Below are 24838 nucleotides of genomic sequence, written 5' to 3'. Positions count from 1 at the left end.
ATATTGAAGTAAGAGCTGGAGTGGGGAGAGGCAGGAGGAAGGGCGGTCAGTGAGGAGGCTGTTGTAGTAGTTAAGGTGGGATATGATAAGTGCTTGGATCAAGTGGCAGCAGTTTGGAGAGGAAAGGGTGGATTTTAGCAGTGTTGTGAAGGTAGAACTGACTGGTTGAATGTGTGGGTTGAATAAGCATGATGAGGATAATGCCAAGGTCACAGGCTTGTGAGATAGGGAGAGTGGTGGTACTTGCTACAGTGATGGAAAAGACATGGTGAGGTCAGGGATTGGGTGGGAAAATGAGGAATTCTGTTTTGGACATGTTAAGTTTGAGTTGTTGGCCTGACATCTAAGTAGGGATGTCCTGAAAGCAGCAGGAAATACACAACTGCAGAGAAGGAGAAAGAGGAGGAGGAAGATCAGAGTTGGAGAGGTAGATTTGGGAATTATCCTCATAGAAATGATAGTTGAAGCTGTGGGAGCAAATGAGTTCTCCAAGGGAGTAGTTCCCAAATCCAATGGCCGCTACTCCATCCTAAGCCTTCTCAACCTTGCAGCTGCCTTGGACACTGTGGACCACCCCTTCTCTTGGAAACATTATGCAACCTTGACGCTGTCCTCTCCTGGTTCTCCTCCTATCTCCCTGGTGCTTCGTCTCTGTTTTTTTTTCAGGCCCCTGTTCTGCCTCCCACCTTCCAATTGTGGGAGTCCTTCATTCTCCATTTTGCAGATGGGGAAACTGGGCTTCAGATAGGTTAAGTGATTTGATGATGGTGATGAGGGTATTTGTTAAGCATTTACTATGTGCCAAGCACTGTTTTAAGTGCTGGGATAGATACAGGTAATCATATTGTCCTGCATGGGGCTCAGTCTTATTCACTATTTTATAGATAAGGTAACTGAGGCACAGAGAAGTTGTAACTTGCCCAAAGTCACACAGCTGACAAGTGGCAGAGTCAGGATTAGAACCCATGAACTCTGACTCCCAAGTCCGTGCTCTTTCCACTAAGCCACGCTGCTACTCTTTGATCAAGATTACCCAGCAAGCTAGTGGAAGAGCTGGGATTGAACCCAGGTCTCCTGACTCCTGATCCTATGCTCTGTTCACTAGAGCAGGATCTCTCTGGCAGGAGTGTCATGTCCTGCATTGTCTGTAGAATCATCTTCAAAAGCTAAGGGCAGGAATATTTCAGAGTGTTTGTATTCTGTCTTCCAGGTTCTGCCATTTTTATTTCTAATCTTACATGGAAACTTGCAAATGTGTTTACTCCAAAGACTGAGAGAAACATTTTTTTCATTTTACAATTGGTGATGAATAACAGAGTCACTGATTTTCCAAAATGTGTTTTTGGATGACAGGGAGATGTACAGGGAATGAATGTAGAATTGTTTGGGAAGGAAGGAGAGAGGGAAAAAAAGAGAGGGACAGACACTATTTTTTTTAATAAAATGCACATTATTTATTCAAGCAGATATGTAATAAAGTAATTTTTAAAACACAGATTATCTAAAAAAGAAATTAAGAGATTGCCTGTAGCATCATGCCTGCATATTGGGAAAATCTGAAATTAGACCATTAATTCGAACAATATTATTTATTAAAAAGTGCTTTGCTGATCTATTATGCATTTTCTTCACTCTTTTAAATCACTTTAATAATTGATTATAGCAAACCCCTTACTTATCACTTGCCACTTCTTTACACATTTCTCAGTTTCATTTTTCTCTCATCCATATATTTATATTTAGACTTTCCAGTTTTCATAAATTGTAGTTTATTGTCTATTGAGTGTTCTGGGAAACAAAATTCCTCTTCTACATGTGGAGTAGCTTCAGTGTTCCTATCTATTCAAAGAAATCGATAGAATATTGCAGCATATCATATGTGTATAATAATAATAATAGTATTTGTTAAGCACTTACTATTCATTCATATAATTGTATTTATTGAGCGCTTACTGTGTGCAGAGCACTGTACTAAGCACCTGGAATGTACAATTTGTCAACAGATAGAGACAATCCCTGCCTAACAATTGACTTACACTCTAAAAGAGGGAGACAGACAACAAAACAAAACAAGTAGTCAGGCATAAATACCATCAAGATAAATAGAATCATAAATATATATACATCATTAATAGAAGAGTAATAAACAATATATACAAATACACACAAGTGCTGTGGGGAGGGCAAGGGGGTAGAGCAGAGGGAGGGAGTACAGGGAATGGGGAGGGGAGGAGAGGCAGAGGGAAAGGGAGGGCTCAGTCTGGAGAGGCCTGGAGGAGGTGAGCTCTCAGTCGGGCTTTGAAGAGGGGAAGAGAACTTACTATGGGCCAAGCACTGTCCTATGCGCTAGGGGGGATAGAAGGTAATCAGGTGTCCCTCGTGGGGCTCACAGTCTTCATCTCCATTTTACAAATGAGGTAACTGAGGCACAGAGAAGTTAAGTGACTTGCACAAAGTCACAAAGCTGACAAGTGGTGGAGGTGGGATTCAAACCCATGACCTCTGACCCCCAAGCCCCTGCTATTTCCACTGAACCATGCTGCTTCTCTGCTTCTACTCTAACAGGTATTGGAAGAGGGAGTAATGCTTCCCTTAAATCCTAACCCTAGCCCCACTCCCTCCCACCCCTCCCCCCATACACACCTCCCTGCTGAGAAATTCAGATTTTCCCAGGGCAGCCGATAGGCTAGTGTTGGACCTGATTTTCATGTTGTTAATGGGAGAGTTTATTTTCCTTTACAAATCATGGATTAAAGAAACTTGGAAAATTCAAACTACACAATATTTCCATAAGACTCAAATTCAAGTAAAATTTGCCTAATGAGGCTTACACAATTTGCCTTTACCTTTTTTATGTGCAGCATGTCTTGTGTAAACCATAAATAATCTACATTAAAAACTCTTTTAAAAACTGAGCATAGGTAATAATGAAATTAGAGCAGAGGGAGGGAGGGATAATGTGAGAATAGCATAAGCACCCTCCTGTTTCTGCTGTAGCAGAATTTTTAAAAATGCTGCTTGCTAAATGATTTCAGAGTCTGTGTTAAGATGGTCAAAAAGAACAAAAGCAGGAACATAATGAGTACTTCTCTTCTGCTTTAGAATTATTTATCATCTGTCAAGAATAAAAAAGGGTGGTGATCAAAATTTCCCAATTGTATAATTTAGAATTAAACAAAAGAGGAAGTGTGGGTTTGTAGTCTCTTATTATCATTCAAACTGAGTTCTGGCCCAAATTGCAAGCTGAAAAGTAAAACAGGATTTGAACCTTTCCTGCTAGTTGAAAAGATTTAGAGAGCAATTCCATGTGCTTTTTTTTTTCGGTTTTTGATTTTTTTTTCCATTAAAACCAAAGCAAATGTTCTGCAACACTGGAAGTTTGATTTTTAGGAGGTTTCCAGCCTAGTCGGATTCTCATGAGCTCCCCAGCCCAATTCTTGATGAAAGAGGTTTGGACTTGCTGCTAACAAGCATTCTGAATTTTGGTCTTTTTCCAAACCTAAACCTTAAACTTGCATAAGTTCAGAAATCATTATTCTAGGCCAGTCATTGGCTTCATAAAAATCTGATTCATTGCATAACAATTATAAGGGAGAATCATTTGCATAGTAAATCTCTATCTATTTCTTAGATTTTTCATTTCATTTGTCATCCTTCAATATGATTTAAAAAGATGTCAATAGATTTGGTATCATATTGGATTTCTTTTAAGGTCTCAATGTTCATAAAGCAAGAAACAGTCTTGAGTGTCTAGGATGATGCTAATATACTTTGCTTTCCCAAATCTTTATAGAAAAAAATCAATCAGTAATATTTATTGAGTGCTTACTGTGTGCAGAACACTGTACTAAGTACTTGGGAGAATACAATATAACAGAGTTGGTGGACATATTTTCTGCCCACAATGAGCTTACATGGTTGCCACAAAGCTGTCAGTTACAAAATAATTAGAGGAGGGGAAAGACAGAGAGACAGAGGGACAGAACCAGAGAGAGAGTGAGAGAGAAAGGAGGAAAGAGAAAGGGGTGAGGCAGGGAAGGAAAGAGAGGCATAAAGAGAGAGGAGGGAACAGACTCATCAAGCCAATGTCTGTTGGTGGCACCCATTATGGCAATATGAACACTCCTCCCCACTGAAACCAGTGTGGCCTGAGCAGTGGTGGAAGTGCCAGGAACGGTGAATGGATCCTGCCCGAGTTTGTTGTCAAAGGGCTCCTGCTGTACTGGAAATATGCCATTCCAGCCATTACAAAGCCTCCTCAAAAGTGCCTGGGAAGGGCTGGTTTCATTGTGGTAAGCAGAGCAGCCTCTCCTAGATGACTACCTGATTCTGTACTGCTGCCAGTACCACCATGGCGGTCAGTTCCTTCCAACTATCCAAGCCAAAAGTGAGACCCTAATGGGCTCTACCTGATCCCTTTAGAGTGGCAAGAAGAAACCCTGAATATTGGGATAGTCTTGCCTAAAGTGGGATATCGGAGAATGGTAGACCATTAAGGATTTGATGTGTCTACCACCTCTGTTGTATTGTGCTCTCCCAAGAGCTGGGAAACAGTGTGGCCGAGAGGAAAAAGTACAAACCTGGGAGCCCCTTGACTGCTGTGTGACTTTGGGCAAGTCACTTAATTTATATATGCCTCAGTTTCCTCAACTGTGACATGGTTCAATACCTGTTTTTTAAAATTATTTTTATGGTATTTGTTAAGCTCTTACTATGCGTCAAACACCACTCTAAGCACTGGGGTAGGTAGGAGTTAATTAGGTCAGACAAAGTCCCTGTCCTGCAAGGGGCTCACAGTCTAAGAAGGAAGGACAACAGGTATTTAATCCCCATTTTTACAGTAGAGGGACAAACAAAAAAGGGACAGTGTCTCTGTGAAGGAAATTAGTGAACTGGGAAATGTTTCTTTTTGGGGTGGGTGGCAGGACATTCCAGGCATAATCATTGCCATAGAGACAGTATGGAGGTAACAATGAGAGACCTAGATCAAGAGAATGGTAAACAAGTTTAACAAGGAGGAGAAAAGGGAGGCCAGTAGGTGACTAAAGAGATGTGAAAAATAATTATCTGCATCAGGCTGATGAAGGGTAATTCCCTAACATTGGATTATCTGGGCATTATCAGCACTTCCAAGAGCCAGAATTAATCAGCCAGAAAAGTGAGGTCCCAGCCACTCCTTTGCCACCAGAATGGACCCCTGCAGATCAGAGAAAAGTTGCCCAGGTACTAACCGTATTGGGATTTCCCATCAGCCCTTCCTCCAATCTGGGAAGGGTGAGAATCAGCTTATCATTATTATTTATTGAGCACCTTTTGTATGCATAGCACTGTACTGAGCACTTAGGAGTATACAATAAAATTTGGCGCTATAATCTCTCCCTTCAAGCAACCCATAAGGAGTTTACAGTAATAATAATGTTGGTATTTGTTAAGCGCTTACTATGTGCAGAGCACTGTTCTAAGCACTGGGGTAGACACAGGGGAATCAGGTTGTCCCACATGGGGCTCACAGTCTTAGTCCCCATTTTACAGATGAGGTAACTGAGGCACAGAAAAGTGAAGTGACTTGCCCACAGTCACACAGTTGACAAGTGGCAGAGCTGGGATTCGAACTCATGACCTCTGACTCTAAAGCCCGGGATCTTTCCACTGAGCCACACCGCTTCTCTTACAGTAGCCAGATGAGATACCTCATGATAATTATTGCATTAGAAATGACTGCTCTCCACATATAGATGCTCAGTGTGCACATTTTAAAACTTCCGTAGCACTTCTTCAATTAATGATATTTATTGAGTCCTTACTGTCAGTAGAGCACTGTGCTAAGCACTTGGAAATGTAAAATAGAGTAAGTAGACACAATCACTGCCCATAAGGAGCTTACACTCTTGTGGGTCTCCAGGAGGCTTTCCCTAATTAATCTCTCATCCCTCCAGCCTATATGCTATTTTTTAATTCTATTGTTAAACACTTACTATGTGTCAGGTACTGTACTAAATGATGGGGTAAAATACAAGCTAATCACAGTCCATGTCTGACTTGGGGCTTACAGTTTTAATGCCTGTTTTACAGATGAGGTAACTGTGAGATCACCCAGCAGACAAGTGGCAGAGCCTGTATTAGAACCCAGGTCCTACTGACTCCCAGAGCTGTGCTCTATCCACTAGGCACACTGCTTCTCACAAACTTATGTACATATCTTTATATTCTGCTTCTTCCACTATCTGTAATTTATTTTCATGTCTGTCTCACCCATTAGACTGTAAGCTCCTTGAGAGCAATCAGTCATATTTATTGAGTGCTTACTATGTGTAGTGCACTGTACTAAGAGCTTGGGAGAGTACAATATAACAATATAGCAGATATATTCCCTGCCTACAACAAGCTACAGTCTAGAGGGGGGAGACAGACATTAATATAAATAAATTATAGATAGGTACATAAGTGCTATGAGGCTTGGAGAGGGTATGAATAAAGGGAGCAAGTCAGGGTGACACAGAAGGGAGTCGGAGAAGAGGAAAGGATAGCATAGTCAGGGAAGGCCTCTTGAAGTAGATGTGCCTTCAAAAAGGCTTTGAAGGTGGGGAGAGTAATTTGTCTATTGGATATGAGGAGGAAGGGCGTTCCAGGCCAGATGCAGGACATGGGTGAGAGGTCAGCAGTGAGATAGATGAGATCGAGGTAGAGTGAGAAGGTTAGAAGCAGAGGAGTGAAGTGGGAGGGTTGGGTTGTAGGAGGGCCAAGGTGACTGAGTGCTTTAAAGGCAATGGTGAGGAGTTTCTATTTGATGCTGAGGAGGAAGAGGGTAACCATTGGAGGTTCTTGAGTGGTGGGGTCATGAGTACCAACTCTATATCATACTCTCCCAAGTGCTTAATATAATGCTCTGCATACAATAAGCATTCAGAAAATCAAATTGATTGAGTGATTAATTGGTTCACCATCTTTGAAAATTCACTGTGATTTCTCTAACTGTTGGTCTGATCTATGTGGAGCCTGAAATTCTGTTGCTCTTTTCAGGTTTGTCATCATCTTTGTTCGTCTTTCCTTACGTGTCGCCAACCCTCCCCTTCCCCATTATTTTTTGAGTGTGACCCCTTGGACCAAGGACCATCTCTATATCTTATCTACATATGTCTTTTTGAGTGCTCAGTATATGTTTTACACATCGTAAGTGTTAAATCAATACTATTACAGCTACAAAGAGTGGACCTTGAAAGCTGATTTTACTGCATGTTGCACAGATCCTTTCCAATTTGTGACTGAGGAGAATTGTGTAGTTGGTCATTTTAAATACCATTAATTCTTAAAAGATGTTATGTTAAAGCACTACCAAACTCTTAATGGTTTTTATGCTTCAGAAATTGCTTCAAAAATTTAATGCCTTGTTTCATTTCAATAAATTCTGTCTATTATTCTGTTACACTAAAATTTTAGAAGTGTTTAGATAATTAACTTTTTGACATTATGAGATTGCTATTGTACTCTAGATAATATTCCCATGATTTTTTTTTATAGAATTTTTTAAACTTTAGATTAATTTAATTTTGCTTGTACTATATGAAGGAGTGATATATTCTGGGTAGAATTGTGGAAGTGGATATAAAAGGCAATGATTACTATTATTAATGATTAGGATAAAATAATTGTAAATACTGCAGTGTGATCATTCTGTTCGTAAAAGCTTAGCATTTATAATGAAGGTTGCTGTGAACACATTAATCTCTGCAGTTGAGAAATTAGAACTCTGAAAAGCAGAAGGTATGTGATGATAACATTATTTACCAGTGATATATCAAATTACCTTGAATCTTCAAGTCGGGGCACTTGAAGGGAGTATTTGACTACAAGATTCCTAAATATCTGTGGTAGGGTGAGCTGAAGGGGGTAGGGCATTAAGCATGGAGGACATAAGAAGCGTTTCAAAATATTTGGATGATGTGGTATAACTGTGGTTAGCTGGGAAACAGCAGAGAAATGTAGGCTGACCTGGCATAGGCAATAAAACAGGGAACTTTTCTAGAGCAGGGACTTTAAGAAAACTGTGATACTGAGAGAATCAAAAACTAGTGTGGGCCCCTTGGGTAGTCAAGCAAGAGACAATATTTGCATGCACACAGTAGGAAAAGAAATCCTGGTCACATTGTCATTCAATCATATTTATTGAGTGCTTACTGTGTGCAGGGCACTGTTCTAAGCGCTGGGGTAGACACAAGGGAATCAGGTTGTCCCACGTGGGGCTCACAGTCTTAATCCCCATTTTACAGATGAGGTAACTGAGGCACCGAGAAGTTAAGTGACTTGCCCAAAGTCACAGAGCTGACAAACGGCCGAGCTGGGATTTGAACCCATGACCTCTGACTCCAAAGCCCGTGCTCTTTCCAGTGAGCCACGCTGCTTCTCCATCAACACTGAAGGGCAGCTCTTTCTCTCTCTCTCTCGCTCTGGGAGGACAGAAGCAACAATATAAAGCCTAGTAGATATAGTCTCAAACAACATGACATGACAGTGGACCATAGCAGGATTATGGAAGTGGACAGGCCAACCTAGTCTGCAGAAATCGAGACAAGGGTTGCTCTCCTCGAGCAAAGCCTTCCCCAAAATTAAGATCCCAAGAGGCAGGTTTGGAAACAGAATCAGGCAAACCCATTAACACAGCATGGATCTATTCTTCATTGTGGGCACTAGGACAGCACATTTTAGTCACACATTATTCTTTCTAGCCACACTTTCAAGCATGAATAGCATCTCACCATTAGTAGTCATAGATAGGTATGTGATGATGAATATACTGAGCCCAGAGAAAGGAGCATGGCCTAGTGGAAAGAGTATGGGCCTGGGTGTCAGAGGACCTGGGTACTAATCTCAGCTCCACCACTTATCTATTGTGTGACCTTGGGCAAGTCATTTTACTTCTCTGTGCCTCAGTTTCCTCAACCATCAAATGGGGAATCCATATCTGTTCTCCCTCCTACTTAGATCATGAGACCCGTATGGGACAGGGACCCTGTCCGACCTGATTAATTTATATCTACTCCAGCACTTAGAACAGTGCTTGACACATCATAAGTCCTTAGGCAGGGACTGTCTCTATATGTTGGACTAAGATCATTCCAAGCGCTTAGTACAGTGCTCTGCACATAGTAAGCGCTCAATAAATACTATTAAATGAATGAACAAATACCATGAAAAAAGAAAAAAACAAAAAACATATTGTCCCAGAGAGGTAAAATTTCCAGAACACAAATGGAAGTAACATTTTCCAGGAATCACTATCATTCTCCCAGCATTCTTCTGGTGAAGCTTATCACAGCCGCACATTGAAGAAAAAACATCCTCATTCACTGATGCATTCTCCCCCTCTAAACCGTTCTCCCCTCTTAGACTGTGAGCTTCTTGTCTGCAGGGAACTTGTCTACCGTCTCTGTTGTTTTGTACTCTCCCAAGCATTTAGTACAGTGTTCTGGATACAGTAAGCACTCAATAATACTATTCATTGATTGATTGATTAAGAGATGACTGACTACCCTGAGCATGTAGCCCAGTGTATGTGTAGGTATATGTGTTTATTATGGTCTGTTAGAGTGCTGCAGTCCTGAAACAGTTACAACTAACTGGCTGGCAAATTCCTGAATGACTAAGGTAATTGTCCAGTTCATCTGTGGAGATTTAGTTCAACCATTACAGTGTTACTCTACCCATCTGTAACCTGCAATTGATAGTGAAGAGAATCATTAACACTTTGCAGAAATAAGCCATAAATCCAGAATTGGGCAGGCTGGCACCCATTGTTTGAGAAGTGTTCCACCGCCAAGGGAGAATATCATATTGCATTTTGTCATCTTCATGCACAGTGTTTTAGAATTAATATATGGTTTTGAATGAGCTGAAAATCCCTGCAAAGCAGCCACTGATAGCATTTTTCTACTTGTTATATGCCATTATCTCATATGCCTGAGAATTTCCACTCCAAAAATTCATCTTTGAATTTGATGATTCTGGTTTATTGCTGATATTAGCTTATGGCCTATTATTTCTTGGTTGCACATCCAAAATCTGAAAGGGAAACTTTGAAAATACAAAATATTGTGTTTTCTCAGAAGCCAGGCATTGAAGAATCCTGGGAAGTACTGTGGTAACTGCAAAACCTGGAACACTTGTTTCAAATTTAATTCTTTTGTGGGCCTGTAAGCTCCTCCTTTAGACTTTAAGATCCTTGTGGGCAGGGAATTTGGGTACTGTTATATTGTTACTTTCCCAAACACTTAGTACAGTGCTTTTCACACAGCAAGTGCTCAAAGAATATGATTGATTGATTGATCATGGAGAAACACTTAGCAATCCTATCTCAGTGTCCAACTAACCCCTAGCAGCTATCCATTCAGGTTATCATTCATTCATTCGTGTTAACATTTACTCAAAACCCAACTGCCTTCAACACTGGGTTTAAACCTGGGTCATGAAGTTCTCCATCTAATTTCAGAAATCTTTAAACTCACACACAGACCTCACATGAATGATGCAGGCCACTTCTTGTCTTGCATAAATTGAGCCATCTGCATGCTCTCTGGTGTCTTTATGCTTTAATTGGATTGCATTGTCTTTCTCCTTTAATTGGAAATTCCTTAAGGACAGGAACTCTTGTGTTTCACCATCTCATATCATCTGTTCCATAACATTCCATGCAGTGCCATGTAGTCTATGGATGCCCAGTCAATATTAATTCATAAGGTTGAGGTAATTTTGACCAGACTCTTCTCAGGCTAAGGGGTTTTAAGTTCAGGCTGAAAATCATTTTAATTTTATAAGATCTCTGTGAGGTTAGGGAATTCCACTTTTTTTTTCTTCCAATGGAAATGGTGACCAACAGGGGTTGTGCCTACCCACTCATACATTTGTTGGAGAGTTGACTAGAACTTGATCCTAAAGGTTGTTGACATAATATTTTTTCATTTTTCTTAGTAAATCAATGGATAAATGAATGTCTGTTAAACATGTTGCCTACTGCAATTGGGGTTGAAAAATAGGTAAACAAATTAGTTCTTGAAAACCCCATAGTGAACTGAACCTCAGATCACTAATATGTTTTCCCATACTATTTCCTTGAAATTGATTAACAAAGCTTGAGCACAATTTCTATGGCTGATAAAAAGGCAAATTGTTTCTGTCTCTTTTAATGGTAGTCCTAGCAATACTGCATCTCTAAAATAAAATGTAATCAGGAATGGTGGAGAATTTGTGGAAGTGAGCAGCAAACAGAAACAACCATGTAGAATCTAGCAAGATCAGCCCCAAGGGGCGAGGTTCTGGAAAGTCCAGGAGTACAGTGGGTAAGTGGGCAGGAATCCTTGCAAAATTGGCAAACTGGCAACATGTCAGAGGAAAGCATGGCTTATCAAGCCAAGTTCACATTTAGTTGGCAACTGGTTGGCCTTGAGTTGGATGCAGTTTCTCAACAGACAAAGGCTAGCCAATGCGGCAAAGCCATCTGTTCTTTTTCCTCAGGCATGGCACATGTTTAATCCTTACCTTTAGGACCTGTTCCTCTTGTGGAGGTAAACAATATGGTTGAAGCACTAGAGATGCTGTGCAATTTAGCAGAAAAATTATATTTTATAAAGTGCCATTCTGGGCATCCATCTGCAGAGAGCTCTGCTTGACCATCCTCAGCTACTTTTCTATTAATCCCAGGTTAGCATTCCATCCATTAAAAGCTGCCTGTCTTTATTAGGCTCAGGGAAAGCTCCCCTCACTCTCAAAGTCTGCTCTTTTCCCTGTGGGAAATAACAGCCTTTTATTATAGAAAGGTTCTTGGATAAAGGTCATCCTTGCTTGTGATTGAATCAGATGACTGGAAGCCACTACACTACATATTGCAATTAGAAGATAAAGCAATAGTATATGATGTTCCCCCAAAGAATAGATGCCTAGAAAATAGGTCCATGGGCCAGTATAAACAAGACAGTGGGAGAAAAAGTCACTAAGCTCACATAGGAAACATAAAAAGGCATGCTAATTTTAAATAGATGTTATGAAACAGGTGAAATTTGCTGAAAGCAATTTCTTAAGCTTTGGCACCATTTAACTGGATTTTAACAAAAGAATTTGTCCTGTTAATTGATAGTACATTATCAAGATTTCAGTGGCTATGCCAGATCTTATGGTAGCATTTAAACAGAAGGTTGGATAAATAAATATTTCCTACACAAATTTTTTTTTCTAAAAATTATCTACTACTATGGCTGAACTTAATTTGGAAAGTGGATGCATTTGACACTATCAACAGACCAAGACTCTAGAAATGATACCCTCTTCCCATCTTTCTTCCAGCACAGAGAATAGAGAATTGTTATGCTGGACTATAAACTTGTAAGCAGAGAATGTATCTACCAACTTTGTTGTACTGCTCTCTCCCAAGCACTTAGTACAGTGCTCTGCACACAGTAAACATTCAATAAATACCTTTTATTGAATGATTGCTGAAAGAGTGGCTGATCATTGGCTGAATGCTTTCCTGTTCTGCTAGAGTCAGTGGAAAAAGGTCAGATTGATTTAATAGATTATTAAGAAAATTATTTGAAGGCATCTTGAATGTATGGACTGTCAAAGTAGTGCAACCTGAAATGGACTTTTCAGCATAATTTCCCTCTTTAGTGAAAGTTCTTTTAGTTCTGAACATCCTTGAACATTGGTCATTATTAAACATTTTCTGTTTGCCTTAGATGTAAACTCTTCAAAGTTCCATATCTCCAGAGTATTGACACTGGCCAATGTGTCACTTCAACAATGTGATGTTGATAAATGACTCAGTACACCCAGCATTTGGACTCACTTTAAAGAGAAGTCAGGTTTGAATTCTGAATCGGCCTCTGATAATCTGCCTGACCTTGGATAAGACTTCAACACTCAGTCTCATGATTTATCCATCTGTAACATGACAATGATATTTCTTGGCCACCCCTCAGGAAAGAAGGAACAAATATGGATCAGAAATTATATAATGGCATATGAAGATATAAGACAGTGGCTATGATCTATAGAACAAAATGTAGAAAATCTTAGAAATTTTGGATAAAAATGCATTTGCTTGTGCCAAGAGAGAAAATTAGCAGTTAAAAAGTTTTACAAATGTGAATAGCTAAACTCCAAGAAAAAGCTTTAGAAAGCACGCTAAGCTTAGTTTGCAGATAACTGCTTGTGTGGTAAATGGGTTCAGTAATTTGATTTTTTGTTTGTCCCTTCCCTTGGGGAAAGCATGGCTGAGAGTTAATTAATGTGGTAAAATTGGACAGTGCCTGCAAATGATAAAATATGCTAAATCCCTAAATTGTACCTTTTAGGTGTGATATGCACCTAGTCAAATATATGATATTCCAGATTTATTCTCAAAGCCCTTAGTGGGTCAGGATTTAGTTATTTTATTAATAATAATAATAATAATGTTGGTATTTGTTAAGCGCTTACTATGTGCCAAGCACTGTTCTAAGCACTGGGGTAGATATAGGGTAATCAGGTTGTCCCACGTAGGGTCACAGTCTTCATCCCCATTTACAGATGAGGTTACTGAGGCACAGAGAAGTTAAGTGACTTGCCCAAGGTCACACAGCTGACAAGCGGTGGAGCCGGGATTAGAACCCATGACCTCTGACTCCCAAACTCATGCTCTTTCCACTAAGCCATGCTGCTTTTCTGTTGATCAGTATGTTCATTCCCATGACCTCTGCTAGACATAGGAGCTGTGTGTCACAGGTTTAATATAGTGGGAACTTGAAAAAAGGAGATGTCAATTGAATACTGAGGCTCTGACATTCCCTTCTTTTGGAATATCCCGATCCATAAAATTTTTCTGGAGCAGATGAAAGGTCAACTTTCTTCCCTTTTTACCAGGAATGAGCAACCTTATAGATGATCATGTATTTATCGATGCACATAGATTAGTTATGGGAAGTAATTTAGCCTGTCGGAAAGAGCATGGACCTTGGAGTCAGAGGACCTGGGTTCTAATCCTGCCTCTGTACTTACCTCCTGTGAGACCTTGGACAAGTCACTTCTCTGTCCCTCAGTTCCTTCATCTGTAAAATGGAGATCAAATACCTGTTTTCCCTCCTACTTAGACTGTGAGTTCCATGTCAAACCTATCTTGTACCTACCCCAGCAGTTAGTACAGTGCTTGACACATGGTAAGCGCTTAACAAATAACACAATTATTAAGTTCTCAGAGGACTCCTCATGCCTACCAGTCCACTGTTCTCTCCATCATTTTCCATTTTGCATTTTATGTAAAAATGTATCTCTATGTGGCTGAAAAAAATAACACGACTGACTTGCTCATCCTCATTGCAGCCTCATACAGTTCCCTGCTATACAAATGGATTTCTTTTATGCAGGGCTTGTCTCTATATTTGAGCTTACCTCTTAGGATTCTAATTTTCACAGAGTTTTTGATCAAGATTAGCATCTTTCCCAAATGCTGCTCACCAGACTGGTCTGTCTCCAGTAGTGGATTCCAGATTTATTCTCAAAGCCCTTAGTGGGTCAGTCTGCTGTTATCACACTGTGCCACTGTCTTAAGGAATAAAGAGGAGGAAACTGAATGTGGAAATTCCTACCATAGCTCATCTTACTGCTTTCCACATACAGCAGGATCCCAGCCAGAATCTTTCTGGATAGAGTATGTAGATCATAGACAAATAGCCGACTGTCAGCTCCTAATAATAATAATGATGATGGCATTTGTTAAGTACTTACTATGTGCAAAGCACTGTTCTAAGCACTGGGGAGGATACAAGGTCATCAGGTTGTCCCACGTGGGGCTCACAGTCTTAATCCCCATTTTACAGTTGAGGGAACTGAGGCACAGAGAAGTTAAGTGACTAGCCCAAAGTCACACAGCTGACAAGCGGCAGAGCTGGGATTTGAACCCATGACCTTCATTCATTCATTCAATAGTATTTACTGAGCGCTTACTATGTGCAGAGCACTGTACTAAGCTCTTGGAATGAACAAGTCGGCTACAGATAGAGACAGTCCCTGCCGTTTGACGGGCTTACAGTCTAATCGGGGGAGACAGACAGACAAGAACAATGGCAATAAATAGAGTCAAGGGGAAGAACATCTCGTAAAAACAATGGCAACTAAATAGAATCAAGGCGATGTACATTTCATTAACAAAATAAATAGGGTAATGAAAATATATACAGTTGAGCAGATGAATACAGTGCTGAGGGGATGGGAAGGGAGAGGGGGAGGAGCAGAGGGAAATGGGGGGAAAAGAGGGTTAAGCTGCGGAGAGGTGAAGGGGGGTGGTAGAGGGAGTAGAGGGAGAAGAAGAGAGTCCCCAGCCCGTGCTCTTTCCACTGAGCCACGCTGCTTCAATCCTGAGGTGCTAATCTAACAATGCATCCAAAAGCATTATCCAAATAATCAAAAAGGTTAAATATCAAGCTCCTGGAAATTACAGAAACCTGCAAGTTTCTCTGTGGTATCACTGCAGCCATAGAGATGTGGACAGCAGTACTTCTCTGATACACTATCTGTGAAACAGAACTGTGAGTTGGGAAGACAAGGAAGACAAGACAAGATCAAGCTACCCTGTACTACCAGGCTTTAGGGTGCAATGAGGAATTTGGAAGCCAGAATCAGAATATGCTTCCAATCTCCTGGGAAACTCTTCCAGTTTAACAGGTTATAAACACCATTTGTCTTTGAGACAGGAATTGCTACATGCTGATGACTGTATTCTTGAAGCACATATGCATAAGAATGATCATGAATCGCTTTGCAAAATTGGCAGTGTTATGGACACTGGACACTGTTTAGACAAGCCTGAATAAAAAAACAACAACCTGAAGATATGTACTAGCCTACACCCAGAGAATCATACAATGACCAGTGATTTTCGTGGGCAACCTATAACTTCGGTTTTGTTTTACTGAACTCTGCTACCTAGGAATTATACTCTTCAATAATAGTAGTGCACTTATCCAGGGAGTTAAAAAATAGAATCAGAAAGTAGACTGCAAAGCAGAATGTGGCGACTGGAGAGCATAAAGCTCCATATCAAGAATCAATGAGGCTGTCTGGTTAGGTCAATATAATTTGAGACTGTGATGTGGCAATTAAAAAATAAGCAGCATGACCTAGTGGAAAGAATGTAAGCTTGAGTGTCAGAGGACCTGATTCTAATCCCAGAGCCACCACTTCTCTGCTTTGTAACCTTGGGCAAGTCACTTCACATCTTTGTGCCTATCTCATCTGTGAAATGAGGATTAAATTCTCTTCCCTCCTATTTAGACTGTGAGTCAAATGTGAGACAGGGACTGCATTTAAGATGATTATCTTCTATCTTCCTCAGCACTTAGTACAGTGCCAAGCACATGGTAAGTGCTTACAAGTACTATAAAAAGAAAATATTTACCAATTCATGATAAATTGCATTGAAAAAAAAAAGTTGTATTGCTTTCCTTTGCTCTAGTTCCCACCTCCAGAGAAACCCCACAAACCCCAAAATGGTTCACTATACATTTCAGGTGTTCTGAAAACTTTGGGGTGGAAATAAAAATACCTTGTGATTTCACCACTTGCAATGAAAAAGAATGCCATTGATGGAGAAGCTGATTTGCCTTTTCTAACACCTCCTTGTTCACTATTTTCTGGAAGGTGAGACTTATCTTCTAGGTTGTCATTAAGATTAGGGATCAGTATTGGGACTGGTTTGATAAGAGTGATGGATACATGATAGAGGTATGAATTGCTTAAGGTAAATTTGACTGGATTACAGTCTGCTTGGTACCCCTATGTCCCTATCTATTCCTCCTCCACCCAGTTAAAGGGGTTCATTCATTCAATTATATTTCATAAAGTCATATTTACTGAGTGCTTACTGTGTGCAAAGCCTTAAGTGCTTACTAAGTGCAGAGCACTGTACTAAGTACTTGGGAGAGTACAATACAACAATAAACAGACACATTTCCTGCCCACAATGAGCTTACAGTGTAGATGGAGGGAGACAGACATTAATATAAATTAATTACATGTATGTACATAAGTGCTGCAGGGCTAGGAAGGAGGAAGAACAAAGGGAGGAAGTCAGGGCAACTCAGAAGGGAGTAGGAGAAGAGGAAAGAGAGGCGAGAAGCAGTGTGACTTAGTGGAAAGAGCATGGGCTTGGGAGTCAGAGGTCATGGGTTCTAATCCCGACTCTGCAATTTGTCTGCTGTGTGACCTTGGGCAAGTCACTTAACTTCTCTGGGCCTCAGTTACCTCATCTGTAAACATGGGGATTAAAAAATGTGAGCTCCACATGGAACAATCTGATTACACTGTATCTACCCCAGTGCTTAGAACAGTGCTCTGCACATAGTAAGTGCTTAACAAATACCATTATTATTATTATTACTTAGGGAAGACCTCATGGATATGTGCCTTCAGTAAGGCTTTGAAGAGGGGGAGAGTAATTATCTGCCAGATTTGAGGAGGGAGGACATTCCAGTCCAGTGGCAGGATGTGGGCAAGGAGTCAGCAGCAAGATAGACAAGATGGAGGCACAGTGAGAAGGTTAGCAATAGAGGAGTGAAGTGTGTGGGCTAGGTTGTAGAAGGAGAGTAGTGAGGTGAGGTAGGCGGGGGCAAGGTGATGGAGTGCTTTAAAGCCAATGGTGAGGAATTTTTGTTTGATGCAGAGGTAGATGGGCAACCACTGGAGTTTTTTGAGGTTTGGGGAGACATTTCCTAATTCATTTTGTAGAAAAATGATCTGGGCAGCAGAGTGGAGTATGGTATACATTTGCGTTGTTATTTTATAGTGTAATGATATTTCTTGTGTTTTAATCACTGTTTTAAAATATACGTACATTGTTTTGGCCTTTTTTTGTATCTGAGGAACACATTAATGCAGCTTTCATTGTTTTCTCTGGATGACTACACTTCATTTGGCATTCTTTCATGGTACTAAATTAAGAATGTTAACCAGGGTATAGTAGTATATCCTACATATTCAAAAATCATGTCATTAACAAAGTTTACTGTAAGAGCAATTGTGTCTGAAAAGCAACGCAAAACTGACAGTCCTAACCAGACCATTCACTCACAAAAATTTCCTAGATGTTGCCTTGTTTATTATTTCATGAACACACACACACACACACATTTATAAAGCCTTTCAAAATAATTTTCATTATGTTTTCTTCAAAACATATGTAGTTAATAATAATGGATTTAGAAAGCACTTGCTATGTATTTATTCCTGGGTAGATACAAGGTTCTGAGGTCAGACACAGTCCCTTTCCCACATGGGTCTCACAGTCTATGCTATCCCCATTTTACAGATGAGAGATATATAGAGAGAAATGCACTGCCAGCTGGGGTTCTCCCTGAGTGAACCTGCAGCTCTCCAACAAAGGGTAATATGGAGCGGAGCTCTCCCACTATTGGCAGAGAAGCCAAACTCTTCCCAAATGCCTCAGTCAGTAGCTTCTGGGAAAGGTAAGCAAAACCAGGCTCTTTGCACTTTGTATTTTGAGCTTCCTTCCCCACAATTCTCCTTTCAGATCTGTTTGGAAAGTGTTTGAAAACACACCATTTTGGGTGTAACCTCAAAATCTAACACAACCTTTCTCCCAGTTGCCACCTACCAGGCAGTAGCAGTGTAATTTTCAAAAATGAAGAGTAGCCATATGTCACTTTCTAAGAGAATGTTGATCTTCATTGGGACTTCATTTGCCCTAAACGTTTTCTGTATAGTTTTTTTCTCTTTTTTAATGTAACAATTCTTTCTGCTGTCTTTCACTTTTAGGTTAGGAGTGGGCTATTAAATTTTAGAAAATACTTTTGTGTCTACCCTTAGATAACTTAATGAACAAATCTTGAAACTTGAATAGAAGTCGTCTGAGGTGGGCAGGGATTGTTTCTATTGCTGAATTGTATTTTCCAAGTGTTTAGTACAGTGCTCTTCACACAGTAAGCGCTCAATAAATATGATTGAATTAATGAATGAATGAACCCTGACTAAAATTAATAATAATAATGTTGGTATTTGTTAAGCGCTTACTATGTGCCGAGCACTGTTCTAAGCGCTGGGGTAGACATAGGGGAATCAGGTTGTCCCACGTGGGGCTCACAGTCTTAATCCCCATTTTACAGATGAGGGAACTGAGGCACAGAGAAGTTAAGTGACTTGCCCACAGTCACACAGCCGACAAGTGGCAGAGCTGGGATTCGAACTCATGAGCCCTGACTCCAAAGCCCGTGCTCTTTCCACTGAGCCACGCTGCTTCTCAATTAAATTAAATTAAACATATCATACACAGAATATTTATATGCAAGACAAGAACTGACAGTTTAATGTTGCATAATTAATGAGCTTCCAAAAAATACTCAGTGACATTGAAGGGCTATCTTTGTCCTGTTTTTCAAGTTGCAAACTTGGGCAAATTCCACAACAGCATGATTTTGCTATAATAAGATTTGAGGTTGAATGGGAACCACATGCAAGTAAGTCATTAAGTGTTATACCCAATTCGCATACAATGCACGTGTTGGAGTCTTGCAGAATCCCATGTTATGGAAAATTCACATTGTGGGACTTACCCCTTGTCGTTTGTTGCACAGATGGGCACAACTATTTCTTGTGACACCAGGTTTTATTGATTTGTGACAGACATATATTTTCAGAAAAATGTTCCCTAATTCAGCTTTCACATGCTATCTAAACTGCTTAATGAAATCTCCTGACAGAACTGAGTGTATTTAACAAGCTAGCATGATCCTACAATATACCTGAAGAATCCTCAACTAATCTGTCCACCATGGAAGATTTTTCTAAATTCAAAATTAGGAAACACTGAAAAGGGTTACCAAAAGAGTTTTGGAAAGTCTTGGAATAATAATAGGGTTTGATGTTTTTCTAGACAGAAGAAATGATGTCTAAAGCTAATGCTGTGCAATGGGGAACATCTTAATTATACAATTTTACACTTCCAGTTTCCTCAGTTCTACTGCAAGTTCTCTGGGACACTTCATGCTGTATTATTCAAATCATTTGGTCTTACATCATTTGTAAACAACCCAACAGCTTTTATGGCAGAAGTTTGTGCCTTATTCAGCAACTGTATAGAGACAGATGAGGGCACAGTAGTGTTTGCTTCTGAGGAGGACATATAGATACTTTCTGTTTTATGCTAGACTGTACCTTCAATCATACTCAGCTACTTTCCATGCCACTAGCCTTAGGGGAAAGGTCAAGATAATATGAATGCCAGTGCAAACCATCACCACTACTAGAAAAAACCAAGAAGCCAATTGCATGCCCCATTGATGGTAAGAAAATCTAATTCAAAGTCCAGTGTGAATAATAAGCTGCTCTGTACACAGCAAGCACTCAGTACACAAAATTGATTGATTATCTTACAGACCCAGAGCTGGCAGACATCCAGGTGGAGACGTCCTGGGGGCAGGAGGAGATGCGAGCCTGAAGGGACGGGGAGAGGACAGGGGCAGAGATGTAGATCTGCGTGTCATCTGCGTAGAGATGGTAGTCAAAGCTGTGAGAGCGAATGAGTTCACCAAGGGTGTGAGTGTAAATGGAGAACAGAAGAGGGCCAAGAACTGACCCTTGAGGAACTCCAACAGTTAAAGGATGGGAGGGGGAGGAGGTGCCTGCGAAGGAGATCAAGAATGAACAGCCAGAGAGATAAGAGGAGAACCAGGAAAGGACAGAGTCAGTGAAGCCAAGGTGAAATAAGGTGTGGAGAAGGGGATGGGCGACAGTGTCAAAGGCAGCTGAGAGGTCAAGGAGGATTAGAATGGAGTAGGAGCCATTGGCTTTGGCAAGAAGGAGGTCATGGGTGATCTTAGAGTGAAGGGGACAGAAGCCAGACTGGAGGGGGTCCAGGAGAGAATGGGAGTTAAGGAATTCTAAGTCTGCCCGCCACCTAAAACTCAACATGGGCAAAACTGAGCTCCCCATCTTCCCTCCCAAGCCCGGTCCTCTCCCAGACTTCCCAGTCACCGTGGATGGTACGACCATCCTTCCTGTCTCTCAGGCCCGCAACCTCAGTGTCATCTTTGACTCGGCTCTCTCGTTCACCCCACACATCCGATCCGTTACCAAGATCTGCCGGTCTCACCTTTATAATATCGCCAAGATCCGCCCTTTCCTCTCCACCCAAACGGCTACCTTACTGCTACAGGCTCTCGTTATATCCTGGCTAGACTACTGTGTCAGCCTTCTCTCTGATCTCCCTTCCTCCTCTCTCTCCCTGCTCCAGTCTATTCTTCACTCCACTGCCCGGCTCATCTTCCTGCAGAAATGATCTGGGCATGTCACTCCCCTTCTTAAACACCTCCAGTGGTTGCCTATCAACCTCCGCTCAAAACAGAAACTCCTCACTCTAGGCTTCGAGGCTCTCCATTACCTTGCCCCTTCCTACCTCTCCTCCCTTCTCTCTTTCTACTGCCCACCCGGCACGCTCCGCTCCTCTGCCGCCCACCTCCTCACCATCCCTCAGTCTCGCCTATCCCGCCGTCGACCCCTGGGCCACATCCTCCTGCGGTCCTGGAATGCCCTCCCTCCTCACCTCCGACAATCTCATTCTCTTCCCCTCTTCAAATCCCTACTTAAAGCTCACCTCCTCCAAGAGGCCTTCCCAGACTGAGCTCCCCCCTTTTTCCCTCTGCTCCCTCCCCCCCGCCTTCACCGCTCCGCAGCTAAACCCTCTTCTCCCCCCTTTCCCTCTCCTACTCCCCCTCTCCCGTCCCTCCCCCTCAGCACTGTACTCGTCTGCTCAACTGTTACATCTTCAACACCCTATTCATTTTGTTTATTTTGTTTAATGAGATGTACATTACCCTGATTCTATTTATTTGCCATTGTTTTTGTGAGATGTTCTTCCCCTTGACTATATTTATTGCCATTGTTCTTTTCTGCCTGTCTCCCCCGATTAGACTGTAAGCCCGTCAAAGGGCAGGGACTGTCTCTATCTGTTGCCGACTTGTACATTCCAAGCGCTTAAGTACAGCGCTCTGCACATAGTAAGCGCTCAATAAATACTACTGAATGAATGAATGAATGAATGAATAGTGCCACTACATTTCATTACCTGGGTAGAATAGTATCTATTGTTGCAAGGATAGACAAGGAGATGGAAAACTGAATCAAGAGGTTTAGTGTGTCCTGTGAGAAGCTTAAAGACAGAGTGTGGCAGCCACATGGCCTCAGGGATCAGACCAAACTAATGGTGTTCAGGGCAATTGCATTGTCCATCCTTCATTATAGCTGTAAGAGCTGTTCTTAACACGAATACCACTTTTGATTTTAAAGCGGTTCCACCCACCAGCACCTATTCACAACATTTAATGTGTAAAATCACACGATAGGATCATAACGAACCTAGACCACTAGCATCAAAACAGTGCACATTACATCACATCATCATTGGATGGGAGATGTAGGATTTTGGACGGAAGCAGAATTCTTACACATCTGCTCTTGGGTGAGATAAACGGGTGAAATCATAGAAAAGATGGACAGTTAGAAACACTTTAAAGAAGCAGTGAAGCAAAACCGTCAAGTGATATGATACAGTAGTGGATAACTGGGAGACAGCCATACGAGGTAGGTTAGGCTGGCATACAGCAATACGAAATAAAATTAGCTGTTTGGGAACAGAAACTTTGGGAAGATTTTGACTCCAAGAGAGAAAATGGAAAACAGCATCAGGCACTATGGGTATCAAAAGTGACATTACAACAAGGAGTGATCTTTGTATACCCACAAGACAGAAGGGCTTTTCAGGGACACTGGTTTTATCAACCATACCCTCTTACGCTGATAAAATTTCAGTAACATCACTTTGAATTTTGAATCCTCTCTCTTTCTCCTTCAGTGGTAGTACTGGGTGCCTTCTCTGAGCAGAGCATGTTACTTGGGAGAGTGTGATAAAAATAAATGACAGCCCCTGCAATCAAGGAAATTAATCCAGTGGTCAGATCAGGATTTAGGACTCAGTAAACATGTTAAGAAACGTGATATTCCTTTCTCCCTCCCCCCCATCCATCTTGTAGGGCCTGTAGAGATCCCTCCCCTTTGACCACACAAATCTCCTACCCCCATAGTGAGTATTCTATATTCTATGAAAATTCTTGCTTATCACTTAGTTTTCTTGTTGTTTGTATGGGTATCAGTCTGCCCTTTCATCAAAAGCCTAAATGACTATATGAAATGCTTAGGAGAGTTGGGAGACATCCCTCCTACGAGGTGCTTATAGTCTAAAGTGGGAGACAGGCATTAAAATAAATTATGGATATGTACATAAGTGCTATGAGGCTGAGGGTGGGGTGCTTAAGGGATACAGATCCAGTTTCATAGGTGACACAGAAGGGAAGGAAAATAGGAGAAATGAGGGCTTAGTTGGGAAAGGCCTTTTGGAGGGCATGTAATTTTAATTGGACTTTGAAGGAGGGGCGTGTGATGGTCTATCAGTTATGAAGTGGGAGGGAGTTCCAGGCAGGCAAGGGTTGGTGGTGAGAAAGATGAGATCAAGGATAGTTAGTAGATTGGTGTTAGAGAAGCAAAGAGTGTGGGTTGGGTTGTAACAGGAGATCAGTGAGGTAAAGTAGGAGGGGGAGGAGCTGATTGCCTGCCTTAAATCTGATGGTAAGGAGTTTCTGTTTGTTGCAAAGATGGATAGGTTTTATTGGAACATTCTGAAGAATGAGAAACGTGGACTGAATGGCTTTTAGAAAAATAATCTGGGCAGCAGAGTGAAGTATGGATTGGAAAGGGGAAGTATAGGAGGCAGGGAGGTCAGTGATGAGGCTGATGCAGTGGTCAAGGCAAAAAATGATCAGTGCTTGGATTCACTCATTCACTCGTATTTATTGAGTGCTTACTGTGTGCAAAGCACTGTACTAAGTGCTTGGGAGAGTACAATATAACAATGAACAGACATATTCCCTGCCCACAATGACCTCACAGTCTAGAGGGGGAGACAGACATTAATATACATAAATAAATGTCAAATATATACGCAAGTGCCGTGGGGCTGGGGATGGGGGGTTGGGGAGGAGGTGAATGAAGGGAGCAAGTCAGGGTGACTGAGAAGGGAGCGGGAGAAGAGGATCAGTATGGAAGTGGTTTGGATGGAGGGGAAAAGGTGAAGATAGAACTGAGAGGATTTGGTGACACTGGATAAGTTTTTAAGGTCAGGATGCAGTGGAATGTAGTGGATTTTAAAGGTAAATCAGACAGCAAGGACAACATCATATCATATATTCTGCCACCCTACATGCATCTAAGTAAACAAATATCCTGGAGCGCTTATCAGAAGAGAATAAAAATAAGATACTGTCATCAACAGGTATTGTCTTATTATTGATCAAAAGATGATGGTTATCCTCCTGTTCTATTTTTTCACATTATCATGTATGTAGTCAATTATCTTGCAATAGAATGACTCCCTTAAAAATGTAAGGCTTTTGGTAACCATTAGTTATTCAGATTCTACCAATACCAAACACCTATTTGCCATCTTAACCTTATCTCTCTACTATATGAGTGTGTACTCATCCACAGATCCATCCTGTTATTCTCTTTTTCTTTTTTTGTAAATTATTTGTAACTGTCTCCTCATGGACAAAGAGTGTGTATTCTAACTGTATTGCACTCTCCAAAAACTATACACAAGTAGTTGCTTAATATGAGTGATTGGGAACTGCAACTGAAACCTGATCCATAGAATGAGGATAGAATCCAAAGGAGAGCAACAGGTATGATAAAAGGCTCCAAAACAGACCATAGGTAGAAAGGATGAAGGAACTGGATTACGTAAATCAGATCCTGA

The 24838-nt window shown here is 41.1% G+C and overlaps 1 long non-coding RNA gene across 1 annotated transcript in view; it reads left to right on the top strand.

Annotated features, from left to right (window-relative positions):
* Positions 1–5029: 5029 nt before the first annotated feature.
* The window catches only part of LOC114807950, a 94408-nt gene continuing 74599 nt past the window's right edge, over positions 5030–24838 (top strand). Inside the window, exon 1 of the long non-coding RNA XR_003755946.2 lies at positions 5030–5223. This is a non-coding gene — a long non-coding RNA (uncharacterized LOC114807950). The remainder of the gene's footprint in view (positions 5224–24838) is intronic.

Source organism: Ornithorhynchus anatinus, chromosome X5 (genome assembly GCF_004115215.2).
Source record: "Ornithorhynchus anatinus isolate Pmale09 chromosome X5, mOrnAna1.pri.v4, whole genome shotgun sequence".
NCBI classification, from domain to species: domain Eukaryota; kingdom Metazoa; phylum Chordata; class Mammalia; order Monotremata; family Ornithorhynchidae; genus Ornithorhynchus; species Ornithorhynchus anatinus.
This window is presented reverse-complemented; position numbering and strand designations above follow the sequence as displayed.